This window comes from Nannospalax galili, unplaced genomic scaffold, assembly GCF_000622305.1.
Source record: "Nannospalax galili isolate Female #2095 unplaced genomic scaffold, S.galili_v1.0 scaffold433, whole genome shotgun sequence".
In the NCBI taxonomy this organism is placed as follows: Eukaryota; Metazoa; Chordata; class Mammalia; order Rodentia; family Spalacidae; genus Nannospalax; species Nannospalax galili.
In genome coordinates this window covers 3,117,480-3,132,071 of record NW_008338715.1, presented here as the reverse complement: position 1 = coordinate 3,132,071, position 14,592 = coordinate 3,117,480, and the positions used below count along the sequence as shown (strand labels likewise).

Here is a 14,592-nt window from a genome sequence, read left to right as displayed (position 1 = left end):
TCATTTATGGATCAAACTAAATAAAAATTGAAAATATTTTTTAAATATTTTACTTATTATTTTTATTTTATGTGTATGAGTATATTGCTTGCATGTAGGTAAGTGCACCTGTGTGGTGCAATGCCCGCGGAGGACAAAAGAAGCTGTCAGATCCCTGGAGCTGGAGTTAAGGACAATGGTTAGCTGCCATGTGGGTGCTGGGATTCAAACCCGGGTCTTCTGCAAAAACAACCTTTGTCTTCTGCAAGAACCACCAGTGCTCTTAACTGCTGAGCAATTTCTCCAGCCCTGAAACAAAAATATTGTTTTTTAATAAGGTGTCTCTTATTCTCCAAAACTTGGCCAGTTGTGGCCTGTGTGCATTGAAAGCTGATGTACATGAAAGTCTCAATGGTGAGAATTGAGGGGTGAATTCAGTCTCTCTCTACCTCTTATTCCGCTCTGTTCCATGAGCCTTAGTTGTAAAGATTCGACTGCAAATGTGTCACCTAGTACTGGGCATCTCTTACATGTATAGTCTCTGTGCCTAACCAGATGTGTAATTCTGCACTAGCCTCCAACTAATGCAAAAAGAGGCTTCTTTGAGGTCTCTTCTATCAGGCACTGTGTTCCCTGCCAAGCAGCTCCTAGGTATGCATATGCATTAATGTTCAGACACTCTATGAGCATTGCTCATAGGGTTTTTCGGGCATCACTTTTCCCTCTAGGTTTCCTAGCCCCCAGAGATTCATTCGTCTGCACTCTTCTTTCTCCTATCTGTCCTCCCTCCCTCCTTCCTTAGTCACAGTGCCCCCATTATCCTCACCCTCCCCCCAGTACCTGCTGCCTCCCACCATCTTTCCTCTCCTGAATTCACTCCTCCCCCATTTACACTGTGGTCCCTGGAATGTACTTCCTTCCTCTCCTCCCTGCCAATTATTCCCACTTTTTCCACCTCTCTCAGGTAACATCTGTTCCTTACTTTCTGTTCCATTTCAGGTTGTTTCTTTTCCTTTACCTCCATGTATCCTTTGTCTTTACCTGGCTCCTGGTGTTACTTCAGAATTTCTATACTCACATATAAGGGATTGGTGCTACAATCCACAAACAAGGGGAAAAGAAACATACTTTGCTTTTCTGTGTTTGTGTTACTTGGGATTCCTATATGGAATCTCACCCATCCACAGCTCAGGGACCATTGCAGAAGAGGAGGCAGAAAGATTGTAAGAGCCAGGGCTGGTTCATGAACACAGGGAGGTGGAGACTTCCAGGCCACTGGAGGCTTGAATATGTGAGCCTGTGGCAGCATTGCCAATGAGCCTAGGATCCATGTCAGCTCAATTAGACAAGGGCCCAAACAGAAGGTGAGAAATAGGTGGCAGGCCAGCAAGATTGAGAACTATTTGAGGCTGATTGCTGCTGGGTGGGGGAGAGTATGACTTACATACAACTACTGGATGGGCTGACCAGACTCCAGTGAACACATTTACACCGAAGGACATTTGGGTACAAACACCTGAATGAATAGGACTCAGCATGTATGGCAGAGTGCATGGGATTCATTGGGAAGATGGGGGAGGTGTGGATGGGGGAGGGGGTCTGGATTTGAGTGGGAAATATATCAAATTTAAAAAGCTCAATTAAAAAAAATAAAAAATTAAAGTGGCTACATTGTTTATATTTGGACTTTGACTTTTATCTCCTGATTCTCCTATAAAATACTATATGATACATCAGCTATTTTCAAGGAATCTATGCTACATTAATTATCTATATTAAAGAATCTAATCATGATTAACTTCATGCATACGGGGTATGCATGTGGCTTATGGTCAAATATAATGGGATTTACTATGAACACTTGAACATTTTCAGATTTTGGTGTCCAAGGGAGTTTTGGAAAAATTAACTATGAATATTGAAACATACACACGTATGAACAATATGTATATGATATTTGAATTTACATGCTGTATATGATATTTAAACAAAGAAAAACATACTTAACCTTAACTAAATGCTAAATACTATTACAGCAGCAAATATTTTGAAAATTGAACAAAGCACTATGGAAATACACATGGAAAACCTCATTAGTCTTTATCTCTTTCCATATGTATTTCCAAGTATACTTGATCTAAGTGTTGGAATGTGGACAGGATGAAGTAGTTTGACAGCCATGAGAATATACTAGACATGTTTACTGTGAATAACATATCGAATATGACACTATCATTGTACATAACAATAGAAAGAAAATAAGTAGTACAAAACAACTAAATATTTTATGTTTTGCTTCCAAAATCGTAGCAAACACCCAAGCCCTAATAGGCAGCTCTGAAGGTGATAAACAGCTCAGAAGTAAATATTTTCATAATGACGTGCATTTTTGTAGCAGATTTCCCTGCTTTCCTTTCCTCTTTTTTTCCAGTTGACATTCCTGCAAATATCAATCAGGAAATTAGTATTTAAGTAATCATTTATCATAAATCAGAGCACTCACAAATTTATTTCTTGGGCAGTATGACTTGTCATTTTGAGAAATATCATAAAGGACTGATAAGAATATATTTAGCAGACTGATGTCTCAGTTTCAACCGTGGGTTTGTTGATTTAGTCTTGTTTTTTTATTTTTTCTCAGAACCTTAATATTATTATTGTTAAAAATGGGCTTTCAATCAACATACTTGTCATGTAGTTGTTAAAATTAAATGACCTACTTCACATAAAATAAAACAGCTCCTGTCCCATAGCCAACACTGATATACATACTTACTGTCTTGAAGATGGATTTTCCTGAGAGAACTAAGGTTGATATTTTCTTTACAGACTCCAAGTTCCTTAATTTCAGTAGGAAATGCTGTATTGAAAAGACAAAGATCATAAAGAATGTTTGAATCACAAAACAAATGGAGAGGAACATGAGTGAAGAGAGACAAGCGGGCAGATTTTCTTGTAGGTAGGCATAGATGTGGATAATATTTGAAGTTATACTATGATTAACTGAGTCCGCAGTGTGTAAGGAAAACTAGGATAGGGAAGACCAGGGGTCAGGGTGAGGTTGTGCATTCCCTTCTTATTGGACGAGGATGGGGTAGAGATCACGGTTTACGTTCTGAATTGTACTAAAAGAAAGTTTTAGAGATTGTGTATATGTACTGGCTAGTCAAGGAAGGATATGAGATATATATTTTATTTTGTTTTATTGATAAAATGACAGTGCTGGGAATATGCACTGGAAAAGGCAAAATGCCTCAGGATATTATCAATAATTTTTTTTTTAATTTGTAAGTTGTAATGATAAAATTCAAATGCATTACCATAGCTATGTTTTAAATTCATAAAGTGTGTGAGTAGTTGTTGATACACTTTGTCTTTCATTCCATGATTAGCCCTTACCTAAAGGACATATTTTAATAGGAACAGTTATTTTGCACAAAGTAATTATCACTGTTAGGTCTGAGAAGGCACTCCATTATTTTGTCAATTACTTTTGTCTTTCTAAAACAAGTTGAGAATTACAGGAGAAAAATTCTTAGGCCAATCTTAAAAATGAATAGTTTTCAAGTGCATAAAAATACTATTGATTAAAAAATTCATCTTGTATATGCTGTATTATTCACGTGTTTTTAATTTTCCTGTAAGATGGAAAGTGTTATGTAATACCTTTACTTAATTCTGATAATAGTTGAAGAACCACTGAGTAAAATGTATTTAATTGGCAGATGGATGAATGTTACATGACCTACAAAATCCCAGCAACCAATATGTAAAAATTTGGAACATGTTAGGTAAGTAATCAATTCTCCAAGCTACTTTTCATTCACCTTATTTCTAGACATGTATTCATAAGTGAAAAATCTGTGCAAATGTCTGCTTTCAGCAATTTTGCCTAAAGGTTTTCATCAATGATATTCTCAATGAATCACATTAATTCCCTGAAATTGAACAGTAAGGAAACCTCAGATCCTGCAAATGAATGAATCATTTAATTGGCAGAGGAAAACTTGCAGTGAGATCAAGCATTAGAATATATTTAAAGTTCACATGTGTATGTCATCCAAGTCACCTCCACTGCGCTGCATTGATATTTATCACAGAACCTATTCTTAATTTTATAATAAATAATATTTAAATTTCAATAAAAATCTCAGAATATCACTGCAGTCAATGTCCATGGGAGTTTTAATGTCAATATATAATGAAGTCAATAAGTAAAACTGAAAAAGAATTAAAATCTCAAAATAAATTGAGAATCTAAACCTATTAGTTTAGAAATCAATAATTGGGCCAGGCGTGGTGGCACACACCTGTAATCCCGGCACTTGGGAGGCAGAGCAGGCGGATCTCTGTGAGCTTTGAGGCCAGCCTGGTCTACAAAGTGAGTTCCAGGCCAACCGAGGCCATACAGTGAGACCCATGTCTCAGAAAACCAAAATGAACAATAGTAAAAGTAAGAAGGTGTCGGGTGGTTGGCAGGGAGGCATTGACCAAGCTGGGAGTCTTGGCCACTGGATACGGAGTGAGTCCTCAGTCCTTCCCCATAGCCCTCAGGGGAGGGACTGCTGGGTGGGATGGATGCCTGCTTTGGGTATCTGCTCAGCCTTTCCCAAAGATGGCATCCATCCCTTGAGAGCCCAGGGCTTCCTCTAAGATAAGGCAGAGAGGGAAGCTTGGGTGAAGCATAAGAAAACCCCAAACCCATAACCATGCTGGGCCTCAGCTCATTCCAGTAACTTCCTTGACCTTCAGGGGCCTCAGAAGCTACAGAGCCCAAGGTTGACCAGGCTCCAGAGAGAAGACCCACACCAAAGTGCATTGACAGACAAAAATTAGACAAGGTAAGCCCTTAAAAAAATAATAGAGGTCACCGTGCCCACAGCACTAGTGCCGGTCTGACTGCCTCCACCTGCTCCTGCCATGGCTAGACAGAAGGAGCTATGAATGCTGTGGTTCATCAATGCTGCACGTCTGCTACCAGTGGCTTTGCCAGGCACTGGTGAGTGCCTGGGGACCCTCATTCTCGTGATGTTTTGATGTGGCTCCGTGGCCCAGGTGGTGCTTAGTAGGGACACCCATGGTGGTTTTCTCACGATCAGCTTGGCCTTTGGTTTTGCTGTTATCCTGCCATCCTGGTGGTCGGCTAGGTGGCTGGAGCTCACCTGAACCCTGCAATGAACTTTGCCATGTGTTTCCTGGCACGTGAGCCCTCCATCAAGCTGCCCATCTATGTGCTGGCTCAGACATTGGGAGCATATTTGAGTGCTGGTATTGTTTTGGGGCTGTACTATGATGCAATCTGGGGCTTTGCCAATAACGAACTTATCGTCTCCCACCCCAATGGCACAGATGACATCTTTGCTACCTACCCTCTGGACACTTGGACACGACAGTGTCTTGTTTCATCAGTTTATAGACACAGCCTCCCTCATTGTGTGTGTGCTGGCCATTTTTAACCCCTACAACAACCCTGTCCCCGTGGCCTGGAGGTCTTCACTGTGGGTCTTGTCCTGGTCCCTGGCACCTACATGGGCTATGCTGTCATTTCTGCCCTTGTCTTTTCACTGCCCCGGATGGCTGGGGCTCAGAAGTCTTTACAACTGGCAGACACAGGTGGTGGGTACCTATGTCTCTCCACTTCTGAGCTCAATTGCCGGTGTCTTTGTGTACCAGCTTATGATTGGTTGCCACCTGGAGCCGCCCCCACCTCCACTGTGGCGGACAATGTGAAGCTGGCCCACATGAAGCACAAAGAACAGATCTGAGTGGGCAGCAACCATCCCCCACTGCTTGCTCTCTTAAACATCCACTGACTGTGCGGGCCATTCCCTAAAAGTCCCCTTATGATCCCTCTTGCAGACTAAGAAGCTCTCTCTTGACCCCATCCTGCTGGATGGCCCGCTCCAGGATTTCCACTAGACTCTGTCCATTAGTACCTTAAGCCCCCACCCTTAAGCAGTGGTGGGATATCAGTAGGATCAGACATCCTTTTTGTTTCCCAAAGGAAGAGAATGTGCAGTGCTTTTCTGTGTGCCTGTGTTTTGTTTGCGTGGTTTCCCAGACACTGGGCAAGGGACCAAGTTTTCAAAAAGGATCCCAGCAGTGCAAAGGAGCAGGGGAAAGGGAGAAAGTGATAACAAACCATTGTGAGTGAGAAGGTAGTTGGGACAAGGGGGGCACAGCTCACATATGGAGCTACGGGACCCCTGAGCAGGAGCTATGTAAGGTAGGCATTGGGAGAGGGATGAAGCCCAGGTTGTAAGTTTCATGTTTGCTGGGTTTTGTTTATTTTAGTTTGTTTCTTTTTTAAAAAAATGCAACTCCATATAGAGAGATGTTACAGTCTTAGGGATAGGGGTTGGAGACTTCACTTCAAAAAAGGTTTTCCTTCCTTTAGCCTTCTACTCAACAATGTACTCTTGCATTTTATAAATAAAATGAAATAAAATAAAATAAAATGTATGCTAAAGCAGTCAATTTAAAAAAGAAAAAAAATAGAGGTCATGAAGTTCGGGGTAGAGTCAGAAGGGAGTGGAGATGGAGGAAATGTAAACTGAAGAAAGAAAGACGTAATTTGCAAATTTAGTTGATTTCAATGAGGAGAATTGTTTCAAGCATGACTTGTCCTTATGACACTGAGGACAAAAACGGCTCTTCTCATTCTTTCTAGCTTCTCTTTGATGGCCTTGTTCTGCTTACTTCTGCTGTGTTTCATTCTTACAACACTTCACGCATTGGCTGAAAAGATTTTCTCCTCTCACCTAAAAACACCAGCATTTTTGAATTAATGAAATGGAAAAATGATAGTCATTTTATTTCCTTATCAGCAGTAGAATTATGGATTGGGATAGGTCCAGACACAAATCTGTGATCTGAAAATGGTGGAAAGATGGAATATCATTGCACATAAAGTTTGCATCACATGCCTGAGTGTAGAGCTAACACAGAGATGAACCAGACACCAAGAAATATAAAAATATATAGATTTTTTAAAAATTGTAGATCCAGGAAAGGTTCATACTTTAAGAACCGTCACAATTTGACTTTTAAACTGTATAATATTACCAATGGTAAAAACAAAAAACAAAAAACAAAAAAAACCCCAAAAAAACAACATAAGGATAATGTATGAAATTAACTGGGAAGGGATTAAGGGAGGGTGCCAGTGGGGAAGGGAGTATAAAGATGACTAAAATATTGTCTATGAAATACACAAAAATCCAGTAAAAAATTTACAAAAAAATTCCCTTTTCCTACATCAGTAAATAAGCTTTGCTTAGAGCAATTTGGTTAAAAATATCAATAATGATGCAGTGATTATCAGCAATCTAAAGAAAGATGATTAAAACATTACTTTCAAACTTGAATTTTGAAAATTTAAATAACTTGATATTATGTAAAATAGCAATAAAGAAAATGAAAAATCATAGTTTACATTCATTTTATTTGTTCCTTATTTTGTTTTTCATGTTATAAATTTCAGTGGCCTTTAATGAACTTATGCTACACCTACAATTATAATTGAGCTCCATTCTGTTCTTTCATCCCCAGGTTTCTTCTACATCTTTTAATTTATCCTGATTTATGCCCAAGTTGGGTCATACTTTACTATAAAGCAGGTTCCATCTCTGTGCTTTTGTAGGTACATGGTGATATTTCACACTTGTTTTTCCACCTGAATTTCAATTCAATTAGGTAACGTTCAGTGAACATATGACAAGTTTAAAACAACAGATTAGAAAATAAGAAAAATTTAACTAGGGAAGGAGGAGGAAGGTTAGATAGAGAGCAGAGAGATAATTAATGCTTAGGGCGTGTGAAAAACCTGAAGGTAATGTATTATCTCAAAGACCTACAGAAAAATATACATAACAATGTCTGAACATCAGTGCGTGTCTATACCTGAAGGCTGTATAACAAGAATAACAGTGCCAGACAGAAGAAAGCACCTTTGAGTTGTTGGTCAGGACCCCAAGAGACTCCCAAATTAACAAGGGCTATTGCCATAGCCCTTGACTGCCTCTCAACACTCAGAGGTAAAACTTTATTTCTAAAGACAGGATATACTTCTAACACAGGTCTCGGAGAAACAGAATTGGAATTGATCTGGGAGTTTTTTCCCTAAGGACTAGCTCTCATAGTTTTAGAAGATACTGTGCAAGCTGCTAAGGGAGAAAATCGATCAATATTTCAACCTCAGCTTTAAAGTCTAATAAGCACAACAATGACCAGCACAGAAAACTATATTGGTGCATTAGTGGCACTTTTATCTTGAGGGTAATCAATTGGATTCAAGGCCCTCTCAATGGTAGGAAAACTCATGGGTGGCACTGTAAACATAGCCAAATACACATGGCTAGAGAGGTCATAGATCATACAGAAAAAGGTATCTATGTCATATCCTTAGACAAATGAAATTTCTTAAGTCTATGCTAAATATGGATCCTTATAGTTACAGACAAGTATACTCTTCACCACTCATCAAAGAAGCTTTGTTTTGCAACAAAGGAAGATTATTAGTTCCACAGCTACTCACACACAGACACTATATGTCTGAGAGATTCCCAGCCTTAAGTGACACATCTGCAATGGAACCCCTATGAATAAGGCTCAAGAAACATAGTGGAACACGAGAAAGAGAGAATACTAACTCATTTCCTAACTCACCAGTGAAGCTTCCTCATGCCACATTGTGTGATGCTGACAGACCACAATTGTCCAAAGTGTAGAGAATAAGAGACTGCCAAGTGTATGTCCTTGGATAGGACTAGTAAATTAAACCTCACCCCACTCATGTTTTAGGAACCATTGCAGAAGAGGAAGCAGAAAGGTTGTAAAAGCCTGGGTTGGTGGATGATCATAAGGAAACAGTCTTACAGGCCTCTGGAAACTTGCCCATATGAATTTACAAAAATGGTGTTAGCATGCACAAGAGCCAAGAAAATTCAGTCATACAAAAACACAGCATAGAACTGAGGAAATTGGCAAGAGGCCCCAAACTCAGTCTATAATCTATTGACAGATGATTATTGCTGGGGAGGGAAGAGTTGATCTTTAAGGGAGTGACTCAAGATAGACTGAATAGATTCATTTTGGCCTTAATGTGATGATTTTCAAATGCATTCTAGGGGCTGGGGATATAGCTCAGCAGTTAAGAGCACTGAATGTTCTGGCAGAGGAAACGGGTTTGATTCTCAGCACCCACATAACAGCTAACAACTACCCATAACTCCAGTTTAAGGTGATTCTATGCCTTCTTCTGTCCTCCCTGGGCACAGAATGACACGGGCACACTTACACACATTCAAGCAATACAATTATGCACATAAAAAAATAAATAAACATTTTAAAAATAAAATATATTTTAGAGACAGGCTTGGTGGCACATGATTTTATCCTAGTGCTCAGTGTAAGGAAATAGAAAGCTAAAAGTCAAAAGAGGAAACAGACTTCTACAAAAGAAGTGTATTTATTAAAGAATAAATCTGAGAGAGTTGACCCACCCACCAGCCCTTCCACCTTCCTATTCTCTTTGGTAGTAATGTTTCTATAACTGTGTTATCCTCAAAAGCAGCAGTTAAGTGTGGTTATTGAAGATTTGAAATTCCACTATTAAAGACAGTTAATTTAATGTGTCAAGTTAAAGGGGTGATCAAGTACTCAGTTGTTTGGATGAATCTTACTTCCTGGTTTAACAATAAGAATATTTAGGAAAAGATTAAGTTTTGAATTGGTGCACTGAGTTGAGCAACTTAGCATGCCTAGCGTCAGGCATGGAAGGAAGAAGGGAACTTGCTCTGTCTCCTCTTGATTGCAGAAGCTGAATGTGTATCTTCCACACTTGAAATTGGACTTATTCCATCAACATTCTAATGCTTAAGCCTTAAGACTAAATCTGGTACAGTTTTCCTAGGTATTGAGGTACTCTGAATTGTACTCTGCAGATCATATAAATTATCAGAATCCATATTTTTGTGAGCCATTTTCTAATAACAAATATATACACAGAAACAAATACACTCTACTTATTCTTTCTATTTTTGTAGAGAACCATAGCTTATACATAGTTTGGTATTTAAAGTAATTCTTTAGGTATAGAATTTTATACATATATTTTATTAGTTTGGTGATTGGGAAATTGGCTATCTGATTATTTTCAAACATGCTAGTAATTTTTGTTTCTAGTTTTGAAGAACAGAGTTTATTCTGTAGAGTAACTTATCAAGGGAGGTTTATAATGACAGTTTCACAGTTGACTACACATATTAATCACTTACACGATGCACGAAGAGTAATTGAATATATAATGCAGTCAAATATTTTAGGCAACCCAAGAGATATCATGAGTTCGTTGCTTGCTCCTAATTTTGTTCTTCTATGGAAAGGTAGGACAATATTACTTCAAGACCCCAATTCCTAACTGAAGCAATCCATAATTAATTTGCATGTATTTATATGTGCCTAGAAAGAAAACCTTATATCCTAAAGCCACCTGTCTAAGACTGCTGAAAATCAAATATAGAACTCAATCCTGTAACTGTCTGAGGTAAAATTAGAACTTGTAGCCTCACAGAGTAACTCCTGTGAAAGTGTGAATACTGATTAAGAAGGAGATCTTAAGAGCTGGTGTGGAGATATGTAGGAAGACTCTAGTGAAGTTAACTGCACCGAGCCTCGAATTTCTGGTGAGGCATCTTTTCCAGTAGAAGAGGCCTTGATTATAAAGATAGTATATGTGAGAGATTTAGTATTATTTTTATTTGCTCATATTAAATACAAATTTAAATTCATATGGTTACATGAGGCAGTGACAATTGATGTTCACAGAAATCTAGGAGGTTTTAATATATAGTGACAATACACTTTTTCTTCATTCATTTTGTCAATATTAGTGATGAAATCTCTGTTCAGCAGTTTTATTTTCTTCATTAATCTTTAAACTGTTAATATCTGTTCACTTCTAGAGAAGAAGGAACTGAGATAAAACTTGAATTTTTTCTTACTTTATATGCCTGAAGTCAAAGTGTTGGGTACATAAGCCTTTTCATGCTGTGTGTTTTTCTTTTATTTCCCAAGCACAACCAAACAGCAGGTGGACAAAATAAATAAAACTACAGTTGTAAATGCCATAATCTAAAACCACAGATTACATTAAGTTCAGTCCTCATGTTTTCCATAGGGATCCATGGAGTCTCATTGTTGGTTTATGTCCTCCATGCTTAGCTTAATGGCTCTCGTAGGTTTATTCTGAAAACCTCTCCTATGGCAACCATGCTTTAATTTTTTTGCATTTGCTGCTTTTCTTGCAGCTCACACATAAATTATATCTAGATTTTGGGGGATTTCAGGGCTTCTCAGTCCTCTTCATTATTTTCCAACTGTGCACTGGACTTGTCCCTAGCCTTTGTTACTTTTTGAACTGCCTTTCAAAAGCTTGTTGTCCACATATCTTGAGTTCAGTCAAAATAGAACCTTTTCTGTGATTGCTTGTCAGGATTCCATCACTTTTTAAAGCATCAGCTCTTTTCAGCTACTTTCTGCTTCTGTGAAACTAAATATCTCTTCTAATTCTCAGATTTTTATTCATATCAAAAGATAACAATACCACCTATCAATTGTAATAATATCAGAGACTACGTTTGAGGGGGTTCCAAGAAGTGCAATAAAATAAATGGTATAATGTACATTGTTACCATGCAATATTAGTTAATGAAAAAACAAAACAAAACAACAAAAATTAAAAAAACAAAAAACAAAAACAGCCTATCTCTTATCTTTGGTTATTTTAGAAAGGAGTCTGAACATAAACCAACAAGGAGTCTGAACTCAGAGGACACCCATTCTCCCAGATATCTCTTGAAACTGTACCTTGGGACTGTGCTCGTGAGTCAGGCCTCACTCATAATTTTATTCAAAAATCATTTCGCCAGCTTCTATTATGGGAAGGAAAACTTGAATTTTCCCTTATCTGGCAGTCTTGAAGATTTGTAACTCCACTATTAAGACAGTTAATTTAATGCGTCAAGTTAAAGGGGTCATCAAGTATCTGGCAGTCTTGCCTTTTCCTCCCTGATTCTAGAATATCTCATACACACCATGACAAGTGTTCTTTCCAGTCTTCATTGTTTTCATTAAGATGTTCATTATCTTTCAGTGTTCTGATATGTTAAATTCTCAAGCATATTTATTCCCTATCATGGGTTAGAGTAGCAAATAGAGGTTCCCAGGAAGGAAGATCAGGTTCCCAGGCCACAAGAGCACATCATGGCTCAATGAGTTTGACAAGGGTAATTAAAAATCATTAGTTCAGGGCCAGGAGAGATGGCTCAGTGGTTAAGAACACCGGTTGTTCTTGCAGAAGATCTGGGTTGAATCCCAGCACCCAAATGACAGCTAACAACTGTCCATAACTCCAGTCCCAGGGGATCTGACAGCCTCTTCTGTCCTCTGTGGCCATTGGATGATGTGGGTACACTTACCCACATGCATGCAATACACAGATACACATAAAATAAAAATAATGAATAATTTTTTTTTAAAGTTAAAAAAAAAGTCATTAGTTCAGATTCTTTTCATTTAAGAAGTCATTCCTACACAAAGTTGAAATGGTTTCTTACTTCAGTTGTACAAAGATGAAAAATATATAGAATTAGAACAACAATCAATGCTTAATGTTTATTTTTTCCTTCTAGTGAAAGTTTGAGTGTCTTTGTGATCTAGGGCAAGGAAACACCCATTCTTCATAACTATACCAAGAAAATAAGTCTCCAGTGTACCAGCTACTAAGGATACCACAGATGTTCTTTCTTCTTGTGCTATAATCCATATCCTAGATTCAATACACCCCGATATTAAGAAGTCCTTTACTTTTGAGAAGCCATCTCTGCAATTTTTACTCTTTTGAAATTTTGTACATTCCAAAACAAAAATAATTGTTATGCTTATTACAGACAACAAATTGTGACATGAAATAGACATATATGCTCATTTTAACAGGACAGGAATAGTAAATGGTGATAGTTATCAGTGGTAGTCATGAAGCAGACAGGAAACATTAAATGTACATGTTCAATAAGTACATATTAATCCATACTGATGCATATTTTTCTAAGTGAAAATTATGACACCCTTAAAATGAATTTTATTTCTTGTGTGCATGGATTATTGGAGGAGAAAGATTAGGATTTAAACTGGCAGACTAACTAAAGCAACTTAGCATTCTCAACTTGAAACAGATACCATCCAATCTATTGAGGAGATGAAATGAAAAAAAAAATAGAAACGGAATTTCCTTTATCTCTATATGTTTATAGCAGCAGGTAGATCAAAAGCTTAAGGTCATCCTTGAGTCACAGAAAGACTGAGGCCAAGCCGGTTACATAACACCCTGTCTCAAAAATTATTACAGTAGGGAAAGACTTGACACCTTACTTTTCAGAATGTGAATACCGTGTGATAAGTCACACTAGAAATTAGTTTGAGAAATAAATCATTTTACAAAAGGTATAATAGTGGCATAAGTACTTCTAAGTTATCAGTTTAGCAAGGTATATTATACTTTATTTAATGTTTTGATATAAGTCTGAATACCCCTTTAGCTTGTAGCAATCTTCATGCTCAGGAAATGTTTAACTAACTGCATATGAGGAAACTATTCTTTAGTCATGCTATTTTGGTTTACTTTATTTTTATTCTTAATATTTACCTATGTGAGTTCACCAAAATATCAAATGTAGCCAATTAAATGTGAATGGATCGTTGATAGGATCCTGATGTTCTCTGAGTTACAGTGTTTTACTTAAGAAAAGTGTACTTTAGTTTTTTAAAAAGCCTGCTGTGAATGTTATCAACAAGAATCAGAAGGAAGAAAAAGACCAAGCTAGTGTGAATAACACACCATCAGTGAATGTCAGATTTCCCATCCCGAACTGCCAAAGGTGTAAATGAGCAACTGAGGCCACTGCTAATTACAGCAATCTAAAGACAGAAACTGCTGTTCTTGGTCTAGGAAGCAAAGTGAGATCCAACATAGATTTCCACAGTGTATAATTTTTAGAATTCTTTCCTGTGACACCATGCATTTTAATTTCCCAACCATGGTTCACAGTCAATCATTCATCTGAAACATTTTATTTAAAGTTATTTTAAGTACAGTTTTGTGATTAATCACAATACAAAGACTTTAGCTAGCAATGTTCTTTCATTTGATAGTTGAGAGTCAAAGTTAACTGAATATATAAAATGATTTTTATTTATAGCCTTTAAAAAGTTGAAATTCTGAGAAATACCCATAATCATTTCATCTATAATGAATTAAGCTACAAATACGAATGACGAATTTGGATTGTAAGGTGCAAGGTTGGCATGGTTGTGGCATATAAGCACAAGTGTTTATTTTTCCTTTATCTGTCTCTGGCAAGTAGGGGAGGTGTATGCATAATACAACACAGTAGAGTAAAACATAAGATCACACCATATAGAGTCCAGGCTTCTCATTAATTTAAGGATTCATTTTCTTTACAAGTAAATGAAAATCAGTGCTTCTTCAATTTGGTTATTATGAGAATATAGTGAGATATGGTAGGAACAATAGAGTTGGCCTTCCACATTGTT

The 14,592-nt window shown here is 37.5% G+C and overlaps 1 pseudogene; it reads left to right on the top strand.

Moving 5' to 3' along the window:
- The first annotated feature begins 4,939 nt into the window (after window positions 1-4,939).
- LOC103734363 lies at window positions 4,940-5,744 on the top strand (annotated as a pseudogene).
- Window positions 5,745-14,592: the final 8,848 nt, after the last annotated feature.